Genomic DNA, 10259 nt, shown 5'->3' with positions numbered 1-10259 from the left:
GACTGACAAAAGATGATGACCTCGAGAAGAATAAATTCTGTCAAATCAGTTTTGTGATAAAAGCTTCGTTTTGTGTGACAAAATACGACTTGAAACCCACTTCTTTGATCACTTGTTTGAAATAACACTTTGTCATCTTCCCAATATCTCATAATGTGACAGGGATCAACATTTGTTTAAACTCACACAGAGGAAATGTTTTGAAGTTTCTATTATGAAAAAGGCACGTTGTAGTGTTAATACCAATTAATTGTCCTTGATTTCAGCATGTATTACAGTTTTTCTTCATCACTTGGTGAGTAATTCCTTTCCTACAGCCCTGTGCGATTTACATAGCGATGGGATTTTATAATTTATGGCTTTGGCAGATGACGTTTAGGCACCAAACGTGAAACAGTTCAAATCGAACATGCTCTGGATGTTGGAATTCGAGGGAATGCACATATCTGAGAGAGCACTTTAAAACATAATCTCGGGTGTCGTGTCCGCTGGCTGGGTTTGCATTCTATTGACCAGCTCTGTTTGCTCTTGGGTGGGCTGGACGACATGACAATGATACATAGAGGGAAGACAGTCAAGAGATTTGTAGAAAATGATGAAACCTTTGAAATTTAGCTGCCCAGTGATGGCTGAGCAACCCTTGTTATGAGTACACCCACATGCAGAGGAAGTATTGGAAGACATCAGAATTACATCATTGGGTGAATAACCTGCAATTCCTTCCCTTCCACCATGAGGGAGCCCGTGTGAAAAGATAAAACTGTGAAGGTCGCATTGCACGTTTGGGAAAATGGGCGTTGGTAAAAATGTCATTCAGATAATGAACAATGAAACAGTGAACAGAACGCAAGTGCACCCTTGAACAGAAGCTGAGGGGGTTAGAGCATAGAACATAGAACATTACAGCGCAGTACCGTCCCTTCGGCCCTCGATGTTGAGCCGACCTGTGTACCGATCTGAAGTCCACCTTACCTATATTATTCCATGTACGTCCATATGCTTGTCCAATGACGACTTAAATGTACTTAAAGTTAGGGAATCTACTACCGCTGCAGGCAAAGCGTTCCATACCCTTACTACTCTCTGAGTAAATAAACTACCTATGACACCTGTTTTATCTATCATTCCTCAATTTAAAGCTATGCCCCCTCGTGCTGGTTGTCGCCATTCTTGGAAGAAGGCTCTCCCTATCCACCCTGCTTCACCCTCTGAATCTAATATATGTCTCTGTTAAGTCACTTCTCAAACATCTTCTCTCTATCGAGAAAATTACAAGTCCCGCAGCCTTTCCTGGTAAGACTTTCCCTCCATACCAGGCTACATCCGAGTAAATCTCCTCTGCACCCTTTCCAAAGCTTCCATATCCTTCTTATAATGCGGTGACCAGAACTGTATACAATACACAAAGTGTGGCCGCACTAGAATTTTGTGCATATGTAGCATAACCTCATGGTTCCAGAACACGATCCCTCTATTAATAAAAGCTAAAACACTGTATGCCTTCTTAACAACTCTGTCAATCTGGCTGGCAACTTTCAAGGATCTGTGTACCTGGACACCGAGATCTTTCTGCTCATCTACACTACCAGGAATCTTACCATTAATCTAGTACTTTGCATTCCTCTTACTCTGACCAAAGTGAATCACCTCACACTTGTCCGCATTAAATTCCATTTGACACCTCTCAGCCCAGCTCTGCAGCTTATCTATATCTCGCTGCAACCTTCTACGTAATTCGTCACTATGCACAACTCCACCAACCTCAGTGTCGTCTGCAAACGTACTAACACACCCTTCTACGCCCTCATCCACTTCGATTATAAAATGATCAGCAGTGGACCCAACAGCGATCCTTGCGGCTCAGCACTGTTAAGTGGACTCCAGGAGCAACGTTTCCCAACAACTACCACCCTGTGTCTTCTTTCAGCAAGCCAATTACTGACGCAAACTGCTTCATCTCCAACAATCCCATTCCTCCGGATTTTTTACAATAGCCTACTGTGGGGAACCTTATCGAACGCCTTGCTGAAATCCATACACACAACATCATCTCATCTACCTGCTTGGTCACCTTCTCAAAGAACTCCATAAGGTTTTTGTGGCACGACGTAACCTTCACAAAACTATGCTGACTATCCCTAATCAAATTATTCTTTTCTAGATGATTATAAATCCTATCTCTTATAACCTTTTCCAACACTTTACCAACAACTGAAGTGAAGCTCACTGGTCTATAATAAACAGGATTGTCTCTACTCCCATTCTTGAACATGGGAACCACATTTGCTATCCTCCAGTCTTCTGGCACTATTCATATAGACAATGACGATTTAAAGATCAATGCCAAAGGCTCGGCAATCACCCCAATGGCTTCCCAAAGGATCCTAGGATAAATCTCATCCGGTCCAGGGGACATATCTACTTTCACACTCTTCAGGATTTCTAATACCTCCTCCTTGTGAACCTCAATCACACCTCGTCCAGTTGCCCGTATCTAAGTACTCTACTCGACAATATTGCCGTTTTCTAGACTGAATACTGTTGAAATGTATTCAGTTGTGCTTCCCTTATTTCCACTGACTCTGCGCACAACTTCCCACGATGTCCCTGATTGGCGCTAATCTTACTCTCGTTATTCTTTTATTCCTTAAATACATATCGAAAGCCTTCGGTTTAACCCTGATCCTATCGGCCAACAACTTCTCACGTCGCCTCCTGGCTCATCTGAGCTCTCTCTTTCGGTCTTTCCTGGCTACCTTGTAACCATTAAGCGCCCTAAATGAGCCTTTGCATCTCATCCTAACATAAGCCTTCATCTTCCTCTTGACCAGAGAATCTACTTCTTCATAAACCACGGCTCCCGCGCTTTACAGCTTTCTCCCTGCCTGACAGATTCATACTTATCAAGGACACACAGTAGCATTTCCTTGAATTAGCTCCACATTTCTAATGTGCCTACACTGCAGTTTCCTTCTCCATCCTATGCTTCCTAAATCCTGCCTAATCGCATCATAAATGACGTTCCCCTAGCTGTAACTCTTGCCCAGTGGTATACACCTATCTATATCTATCACAATAGTAAACTCAACAGAACGGTGATCTCTATCACCAAAGTGCTCACCTACTTCCCAGTCTAACACTTGGCCGGGCTCATTATCCATTACCGAATCTAATGTGACCACGCCCCTTGTTGGCCTGTTTACATACTGTGTCAGGAACCCCTCCTGCACACAGTGGACAAAAACTGACCCATCTATAGTAATCGTACTATAGTGTTTTCTGCCAATATTTGGAAAGATGTAGTCCCCCATGACAACTACCCTCTCTCCCTCACTCCTATCGAAAATCATACTTGCTATCCTTTCATCTACATCTCTGGAACTATTCGGAGGCCTGTAGAAAACTCCCAATAGCGTGACCTCTCCTTTCCTGTTTCTAACTTCAGCCCATATTACGTCAGTTGACAGACCCAAATATCCTTTCTGCAACTGTAATACTGTCCTTGACCAACACAGCCACACGTCTCCCTCTTTTACCTTCTTCTCTGTTCTTATTGTAATCCTGGAATCTGCAACAACCATTCCTGTCCCTGCTCTGTTCATGTCTACGAAATGGCCACAACATCGAATTCCCAGGTACCAATGCAAGCTGCAAGTTCGTCCACCTTATTCTGGATGCTCCTGGCATTGAAGCAGACACACTCCAAACCAAATTCTTGCTTGCTGGTGCCATCTTGCGCCCCTGAAGCTTGATTCTGGACCTCCCTACTCTCAAAAATTTCTATACTTGAACTGCAATTTTGGTTCACATCCCCCTGCTGCATTAGTTTAAACCCACCCCAATAGCCTTCGCGAATTTCCCGCCCCCACCCAAAGATATTGGTACCCCTCTGGTTCAGATGAAGATCATCCTGTTTGTACAGGTCCCACCGACCCCAGAAAGAGCCCCAATTATCCAAGAATCCAAACCCTCAACTCCTCTCTCTCTCTATCCATTGCTCCACTAGCACCAGAGTAGGGAGGGATTTTGAAAGAACGGATCGAAGTGTATTATGACCGTGTCGTCCAAACGAAGGTTTAGCGTTTGAGCTGCAGAAGGGCAGAGACGTGGAAGAGTTAATGATGTTAATGAGGTGCAAGTCGGCTGACATGGTGATGATGGCGACATGTGGTTAACAACACATCATGAGTTGAAGGATTTCACCATGGTAATGACGTGTCTGTTCAGACTCAAACCAATGCCAGGGAGAAATTTGAATCAGTGGCGAGGCATTTTCTCCTGTCACGTCGTCGATGATGCCTTCCAGCTCATCTCATCCACTTCCCTCAACCCCACTCCCAAAACACATCCCTCCAAATATGACGAGGACAGAAATTCGTTCTTCAACACTTTAAAATCTTGCAGCCTCTGTAGACATCATGTCATCCTCCGGTATTTCCGTCAGCTGCAAATGAACACCAACAATTAAGATGTGCTTCCCTCCCCACCCCTATCCATTTTCTATAATATCATTCCCTCTTCCACTCCCTTACAAAGTGCACGCTACCACAAAACCACCCTCCCCTCCCAGCACCTTCTCATTCCTACACGGGATTTGCAAAACATCCACCCACACATTCGTCCTCAACTCTGTCAAAGGCTCTTGCATGTCCATCAGAGTTTTACCTGCATTTCCACGCATGTCATTTACTGTAACAATTGCTCCCTTTGCTGTCTCCTCGACATTGTGGAAATTGGATGCCTAATTACAGACCGCTTCGGAAAACATCTCCGGGACATCCGCAACAAACAACACCACTGGCCTCTGGCTGAACAGTCAACTCTCCCTCCCACACAGCGAAGTTCATTCAGGACCAGGGCCTCCGCCGCTCTCATGAACTGTCCTATCTGTACATCTTCCATCCCACCTATCTGCTCCAGCCTGCGCTGCGACCTTTCATCATTATCCCCACCTCCGTCAATCTATCACGCTCTCCGCTACCTTGTCCCACCCCACCCGCTTCCATTTGTCTCTGTACCCCCTCGGTTCACAAGCCTCTTTCCTGATGAAGTCTCGTGTCCAAAATATCGATTGTCCTGCTCATTCGTTGCTGCCTGCCCTGCTGCGCTTTTCCAGCATCACACTTTCGACTCAGTGGAGAGGTAGTGGATTTTCAGCTCGGGACTGAAGTCAGAGGCCTCAGTTTTGCAATGATTGAATTGTAAGAAATGTCTGCTCCATTAGGACTGTATGTCAGGCATGTCAGGACAATGTTTGACCTGGAGGGAACACGGAGGCGATCGTGTTCCTATCCACCTGCTGACCTGCTCGTTCTCTGTGGTGGAAGTTGTGTGCATGAAAGATTCTGACAAAATTCTGGTCACATTCTTAGTGTCGAAAATCCCTTACCTTCAAACCATATCTTCAGACAGATTGTAGAGTCTTTTGAAAGACGGTTTCACACTCTCATTTTGGGATCACATCAATTTCGCAGGATATTAGAAGGGGTAGATTTAGAAGTCAACCTCTCCACCATAATCTGATGGATCCACTAATTCTATCCCAAATACAACTTGATCAGATTTCGAACATGAAAGGAAAAAGCTCTGGTAATAGTGTGAGATAAGTCGTTCACTTATTGTGCGTGTGGACCAGGTTTTTACCTGTCATCAGACTTACCCACCTCCATTGCAGTCATAGTAAGGAATGACTGTGGAAATGCAGGGATTAATTTCCCTGTCTGAGCTGAATTCCCATGGACGCAATGATACCAGGAACAAGCCATTCACCTGCTCAGAGTGTGGGAAGGGATTCACTCTGTCTCTGACCTGCTGCGACACCTGCTCGTTCAAAATGATGAGAAACGATTTCAGTGTCTGAACTGCAGAAAATGCTTTAAAACGTCCAGCGATTGGAGAACCGAACACGATGCTCATACTAATGAGAAACCTTTTCTCTCTCCGGACTTTGGAAAATGTTATCAAACCTCAGAAATGTGTTTCATCTCTGAGAAATATGCCCACATAAATAAGAGTCCATTAAGATATATAGAGACCTGACATCTGACCCACGTGCTCACCCGGAGTAGAGACCTTTCCAATTCCAAATCTGTGGGACCGTGCTGCAAAGTCCGAGCGACCGGATGACTCATCACCTTACTCGCCATATTAACAGGACTTTCTAAATGCCATGACTGCGGGAAGTGCTGCAGAAGGTGCTGAATACTTGCGTGTGTTCAACGTGTTCACACTGAATAAAGACATTAATCATTATAAACGTTCCTGGGGACAGTTCATCATGAACGTCATCACATTGTGGAGAAATCTATCAAATATGTAGCCTGTGGGATGTGCTCTCTAGTCTCTGTAGAACTGATTTCCCATCGATATTTTCGAATTGTGAGAGAAGCTTCAAGGAATAAGTTTAAGCGATCATCTCAACTCTCAGTACACCATCTGGTTTGCATTTGGCCGCAAGCATTTACCTGCTCCATGTGAGCAAAATAGTTAGGTCACTCATCGACCCTGTTGAGAGAATAGAGGATCCCACTGAGGGAAGGAATTCACTCACTCATCCACCCTACTAAGGCAGCGTAGTGTTTACTTATTGCAACAGCAATTGAACACTGTTGTTCTTCACATTCAGGCCTGGAATCAAAGTTGGAATGGAGCAACAACACCCTCAATTCCTTTGAATGGATCCTTCATACATAGTGTGAATAGATGTGTTGGAACACTGACTCCTGCTGAACTCCACTAGTCACGAGCTGCCACCCTTTACCCAACTGTCTGCTTTCTGCCAATCAGCCAAGCCTCGGCACGGTGGCACAGTGGTTAGCAGTGCTGCCTCGCAGCGCCAGAGACCCGGGTTCAATTCCCGACTCAGGCGACTGACTGTGTGGAGTTTGCACGTTCTCCCCGTGTCTGCGTGGGTTTCCTCCGGGGGCTCCGGTTTCCTCCCACAGTCCAAAGATGTGCAAGTCAGGTGAATTGGCCATGCTAAATTGCCCGTAGTGTTAGGTAAAGGGGAAAATGTAGGGGCATGGGTGGGTTACGCTTCGGCGGGTCGGTGTGGACTTGTTGGGCCGAAGGGCCTGTTTCCACACTGTAAGTAATCTAATCTAATCTAATCAAATAAATCAGCTTTGTGTTAAATGCTTTGAGTAGGTAATGAGCAAGTTAGACGTAGTCAAGCCGGTGGAGGTGACCAGCTTGAATTTCCCCAGGCATATGTCAAGGTGCAGTACGGCAAACTGCTAAAGAAGAGGACATGGATTGAGGCTTGGCTGATTGGCAGAAGGCAGACAGTTGGGTAAAGGGTGGCAGCCCGTGACTAGTGGAGTTCAGCAGGAGTCAGTGTTCCAACACATCTATTCACACTATGTATGAAGGATCCATTCAAAGGAATTGAGGGTGTTGTTGCTCCATTTGAAGAAGACACAATGATCGGTGTAAGGGCAGATCTTATTGTTGAAGTGGGCATGCTGCAGGATGACTTGAACAAACTGACTGCTTTGAAAAAATAGTTGCAGTTGCGGTACTTTGTGGAAAAGTGTACGGTCATATGTTTGGTGGGAAGAGTAGAGGCACAAACAATTTTATGAAAGCAGAAAGAATTCAAAGGTCAATTTTCTCTTATGTTTCACATGCAGTTTGAGTTGATGTTTAGGAAGGCAAATACAATGCAGGCGTTCAGTTCAAGCAAATAGGAAAGCACGGGCAGAGGTTTAGGCCTCAGTCAATAGGAGGCTCTGGGCAGATGCATTTGGAACATTAAGAGTAGGTATTGGTGATGATATATTTTGAGTGGTGGATCGGAGGTTTATAATGGCTGCCTCAGTGGCGAGTACCCATGTCTTGCGGACTCAGCGATGTTGGTTCAATATCTACTTTGGATGACTGTGTATTTGGAGTTTGCACATTCCTCCCCAGACGAAAGATGTGCGGCTGACGTTCTTTGGTCATGGGAAATGCAGAGTTTCAGGAATTGAGTAGAGGTATGAGTTTGGGTGTGATTCCCTTCGCAGGATTAGTGGGGGCTACTTGGTCCGAATGGCCGGGTTCCACATTGTAGGTATTCCGTTAGAACAATGTTGGTTGCTGAGGCCTTGTCATAAGACTTTTTTTAAAAAAGGGGACAACTTCCATATAAACACATAGTTTCAAGTGAATCTCTTGAACGATATAAAGAGTGGAGGGGCATTCTTCAGGAGGATATTATAAATGTCAATCGAGGATATGAGATGTCATCAGAACATAAAGCTAAGTATAGTCTAAAGAGAATCTACAATAATTAAGAACTTGAGACCAAATAGGACTTTAAGATGAAAGAGCTCACCTTTGTCTTGAATCTCAGCAGATGGAGAGACATATAATGTTCACTTCGCGTCAGTTTACACCATGGAGAACGACATAACGGGTACAATTAAATATTGATGTTTTGAAAGTCGTTCCCATTGAAAAGGGGAAGGGCTGGAGGACCTGGAAAATATAAAGTTGGATATTTCTCTGGGATCTGATCTCCTGTATCCCGGAAACTTGTGGGAAGTTCGGGAAAGAAACCTTTGGAACTTTCGTCGAAATATTTTTATCATCTATTATGACAAGTGGGGCGCCGAATGATCAGGGGATGGCTAGTGTGCCTTTGTTTAGAAAGGAATTCACGGAGAAGCCTGGGAGCGATCGATGATTGTGTCTGGTTATGGTCGTGGGTAAGTTGTTTGGTGCAATTCTAAATGATAGGATTTATATGAATGTTTAGATACAAGGAATGAATCGGGATAATCAGCATGGTTTTGCACAGAATTGATTGAGTTTTTTGAGCGCGTAACCAAGAAGATCAATGAGGACAAAGTAACAGACTTTGCTCACTTGGACTTTAATAAAATATTTTACACGGTTCCACATGGTTGACTAATTCATAAAGTTAGATCGCATGGAGTTAAATGTAAGTTTTCCACTTAGATATGAAATTAGTTTAACAGCAGTATGCTCAGAATGGTGGTGCAGGGTCGTTGTCAGGCTGAAGGACTGTTACCAAAGGTGTCCCATTGGCTGAGCGCACATTCATTTTCTTTACATTTAAATAAATGTTTTAGGTGGCAAGCTAGAAATAAATTTGCAAAATTGGTCGTAGAAGGTTGTGAAGCGATTTTCTCGTCAAGTCAGTTTCTCTCTGGCCTCAAGTTTAAAAAGCGTGTGGGAGAGGAGTGGAGAAGTGTCATTCGTCCATTGTGAAGCGCACGATATCAGGCATACATCTATTCTCGTCCTGGTTTGCAGCAGTTACATTCTCCCTGTGATCTTAAATGACATTACAATGATGCTGAAGGTTGACCTGGTCACACTGTTGTAATCCCGTTGAGGAGCGTATTCTGATGTTCACATACAGAGGCAGTCACACAGGCACATTCTCCGACAGTGACAGTGTCCTCAGGATTCTCCCCACTCCATGTGATTTACGTCTGTAAGTTTCTCCAGAGAAAGGCGGCTTGAAGTGGAATACAAGGCACTTCGCCGTTGTGGTGAGACGCAATATGAAATGGATACTGAGCTGAAATAATCGAACACGCTTCTCATGTGTAACTTTCAATAACACAAATCCCACCAAAACAAGCCGTCTGGCTCCTGGGGCCTGACAGGATAGCGCCCAGCAGACATTCCTCAAAAAAAAGACAACGGACCCACGGCAAAATCTAAACACTTTCACGTCTGATCTTGTTCTATTTCTGCCTCTGTCACACCTCCACTTTCCCCTGAACGTCCAGTCCCGATGTCAATGGGCTGTTTGATACAAACACAGGCACATCGAGAAAGTAATCTTTATCTCAAAAGCAGAGCCAGGGAATGTAAGCTGCAAGGGCTTGCTCTCGGCTGGTTAATGAGACATCACGGTCTCATCGTCCTGATTATCAGATAGACTGATTCCACAAATATGCACCGTAATAGTTATTACCAATTGAAATGTGCCAATGAATACCGTGACTGTCAGAACTATCGGGGAGAGTAGCTTCGACCTCTTCCTCGCCGAAGGACATTTTGCAAAGGATGTCCTGTTACTTCACAAACTGACCACCTCGCAGCTGGCCATGGAAGTGTCTAGCACAAAAATGCCCTTTGGCCCACTAATTCTGCACCAGTCCAACACAATCCCCTGAATGGTTCTTATCTCATTTGGCGTCACTTTTGTCAGAGGGGCAAACGTATTCAGTAATGGAAGTGTACAACTAAATGGATCTTACCTGCTTTGGAGTTTTCTGCCTTTTCCATCCTGACAGGCG

This window comes from Chiloscyllium plagiosum, unplaced genomic scaffold, assembly GCF_037043375.1.
Source record: "Chiloscyllium plagiosum isolate Xiang-an unplaced genomic scaffold, Cpla_swu_hap1 HiC_scaffold_51, whole genome shotgun sequence".
Taxonomy (NCBI): domain Eukaryota; kingdom Metazoa; phylum Chordata; class Chondrichthyes; order Orectolobiformes; family Hemiscylliidae; genus Chiloscyllium; species Chiloscyllium plagiosum.
Note: the sequence above shows the minus strand (reverse complement) of the source record.